A 3,531-nucleotide genomic window follows, 5' to 3' on the forward strand; every position below is an offset into this window, starting at 1 on the left:
AGCCATGTTCATCAAGATGATTCGATTTGAATCAGTTGTATGAGTTTCAAATTTCTTCATAAATTTATAATTCATCTAGATGATCCATCTAGATGAATCGATTTATGTGATTAAACGAACATCATTTGACTGCTTCATCTGGATGATCCATCCAGATGAGCAAACAAGAGGCCCTGACTCTCCATCTCCTTTTTGAGTCTATTAACTTCTTTTTCAAGTTCTTCAATCTTGGAATAAGGATAATAAGGAGGAAATGCAAGATTGGATTGATCAGATTGGATTTGCTTGAAAGAAGGTTGGAAAGGAGGTTGAAAGTCAGGCTGGCCGCGGGTGAAAGAGTCGCAGCCATGGTGGAACTCTCCTTGGCCGCGGTCAAAGGCTTCCCACCCGCGGTGGATACCAAGTTTACCGCAGTTGAGAGGCTCCCACCCCTGGTGGAGTTGATTCTGCTCAGCCTCTTCAATCTGGTAAACATAAGCAGTCTGCATCATCCCCTGGGTTTGGAAGTTCTTCTCCACCTCAAAGTTGTTCATCCTCTCAATGTGAGGCTCGTTATGTTTGCTTCCATCATCAGGGTTATGAATTGAACCAATCTTACTAAGGAGCTTCTGGACGCCTTCCATGATATGATTTAGGCATTCTTTATCAACAGATGATTCCTCTTCCTTGATCTTAGGACATAGAGATTGGGTTAGAAATCTTCTGTTTCTTATACTTCCATCTAGATTAGTGATATAGGTGTGAGCCGATCTAGTGGAAAAATCTCCATTGCTAGAGGCATCAAAAGAAAGCTTCAGTCCTTCATTAACTCCATGGTAGAAAATGGTCATCAAGCGCTTCTTGGAGAAACCATGGTGTGGACAATTACTTTGGTAGTCTCTGAATCTTTCCCAGGCGTCATAGAGGTCCTTTGTGTCCTTCTGCTGAAATTTTTGGATCTTATCCCTTAAGAGATTGGAACGATCTCTGGTGTAAAAGTAACTTAGGAAAGCCTTTCTACACTCTTTCCACATCCTTATGGACGCATGTGGCAAAGTTTTAAGCCATTTACTAGCTCTACCAGTTAGAGAGAATGGAAAAAGAACGCACATATGGTAATCAGTATTTCTCATTATGGTTGAACACAGTTCTTCAAAGTTTTCAATGTGATCTATTGGGTGTTTTGTAGGAAAACCATTGTACTTTTTGAGATAGCTAATGTATTGTACCTTAGCTTCAGAGTTGCCATCCTTAGGCAAAGGTGGTCGAATTGCTCGCCTATCTGCGAAGAGTTTGTGGGCTGCGTCGCATATATTCTCCAATCAGCTGTTCTCCTTTCTTGGCATTTTTGGTTCTCCAATCGCTTCATTTCCATCATCGATTGGGTCATTAAGCTCATCATCAGATTGATCACCATCTAGAAAAGGGTGTTCTTCAGCGAGAGGATCAGGAATATGTTCCCGACCCCTCATCGAAAAAGTACCTAAAAATTAAAGAAAAAAAAATTAGAAAGAGTTCTACAAAATTAAGCAGAGATTCGCAACGAAAAGAATCAAAATCCCCGGCAACAGCGCCAAAAACTTGATGCTAAGAGAATTAAGGGTTACTTCTAACTTCACGTTTTAAATTTATAACTCTAAATTTCTACAAGTGCACATATGTACAATGTAGTACTTAGGGGTCGAACCACATAGATTTTGAGCTTTCAGTACGAATAAATCAAAACTTAAGACTAGTAGAACAAGCAAAATGGGGGGGGGGGGGGTTGGTTTTGGTATCCCTAAATCTAAAGCAAATGAAATGAAAATGCTGTAAAACAATAAGAACTAAACGTTGGGTCAAAAGGGTTTTCACAGGGGTTCATGAACTGATCAAAAGACAAACAAATAGATGAAGGTAATCAACTAGTGAGGATCCCGAACTCGAATAGGCGCATGTATGATTAGCCAACTCTCGCCATTTTAATCAAAAAATCACTCAAAACAGCAATTAAGTCTCGCTCTCATGCCGCAAATAAGATCATGCATTAAAAACAAAATTCGTCAACACTCGCAATTCTCTATAGGTAGCTTTCACTTCTAGGTCTTGTAATTTGATACAGCACTCTCGTGGCTCCAATTACAGAGATCAATATCTAAGCGAATATCAACAGAAACAGCATAGGGAACAAGAATGAACAAATGACTCCTAAGAGATTGTAAACCCTAAATCGAACAAAGCATATGATCAACACATGAAATTCCCTTTGAAAAATCCCTCATAAACCCAACTGAAAAATTACTTAGACATAATTGAGTTCAACATCACAAAAGTATTTAGAATTGTAGAGAATTGAAATAGATAAAGGTTAGAAACGAAGAACAGAATCAAGCAGGAGGGCCGATGGTGCCCCTCTCGGTGGCTCCTCTTCACGGCGAGTCTCTCTCTCTAGGTTTCCTGGTGAAAATGTGGCAAACCCTTTAAAAGGGGTTTATTTAGAGTATTAAGTCCTTGGGAACGCATAGGGCTTGCAGGAATATTGACGGGAATGACTTGGGCTTTAAAATGGTCTTATGAGGCTCGGAAATAAGCTTCCCGCGGTCTAAAATTTCGCACCGGGTGGATGATGTTTTAGCCGCGGGTGAGCTTTCGTCTGTGTTGGTTCGCCTTCAGTGCATCAACCATATCTGGAGATCTAACTGTTGGATTGCTTTGATTGGAATCCAACAGTTGTTTTATTAACTGTTGGATTGCTTTCTTTAATCATGTCTGAGTAGTTCTACTGTTGGGTTTAAGGGATTTTTGATGGGAACTATATATGTTCGATGAGGATTCCATTAGCTATTAAAGCCGAATCCTATAAGTTTTTCTTCTAAAATAATTTTTAATGCATGAGAGTAGCGTCATGAACTATAATCTGATTTAAGTTTGCAGTGTTGCGAAAGTTTTCATTAGGAGTCAGATCTAGTCTGAGAAAAGCAATTCTACCATAGGAGTGGAAACCTACCTATGGGTGAGCTGCGAATGTTGACGAGTCTTAAGCAAGATAACATCTTTTCGCTTCTGGGACAGAGTGGAAACCTACTGGTCAAGGTTGCGAGAGATAGTTGGTTATGACGACGGCAGTGGCGTAGTCATACGTTTGTGACTCGAGTTCTAGAAGTTTTAGCTAGGATCTTTTAAATTACTTTTTACCAATGTTTTGAATCATTCATTCCCCGAAGATAAATTCCCTGAAAACCCAGCATCTCGTCTTTATAACTTTTTGACCGATTTTCATACAAGCTTTAGTCATTAGATTATTTTATTAATTCCAACCGATTTTCATTTAAGTTTAGATTAGGTTTTGTTTAGTTTTTCCAGCGATTTTCTTAAGTACTTTTTTTTCCTTTTCCCGTTTAGTTAGAATTTACTTTTTAGTGACAACCCAAAAACCCCTTTAAAATTCGACCAGTTCTAGACTTCCTTATTTCATATTTATTTCAAAGGCTTTTATAGGAAAATATCCTCCTTCCATGTGGATTCGATCTCTAAGTACTACAATCTATCAGCTGTGCATTTGCGGCTTATTGA

General features: G+C 39.1%; 1 non-coding gene across 1 annotated transcript; it reads left to right on the forward strand.

Annotated features, from left to right (window-relative positions):
• Positions 1-846: 846 nt before the first annotated feature.
• LOC112087390 lies at positions 847-956 on the forward strand. The gene has a single exon (XR_002900072.1). It is a non-coding gene; the product is annotated as a small nucleolar RNA R71 (small nucleolar RNA).
• The last annotated feature ends 2,575 nt before the right edge of the window (positions 957-3,531 follow it).

The sequence above is a fragment of the Eutrema salsugineum genome, unplaced genomic scaffold, assembly GCF_000478725.1.
Source record: "Eutrema salsugineum unplaced genomic scaffold, Eutsalg1_0 scaffold_18, whole genome shotgun sequence".
Lineage (NCBI taxonomy): Eukaryota > Viridiplantae > Streptophyta > Magnoliopsida > Brassicales > Brassicaceae > Eutrema > Eutrema salsugineum.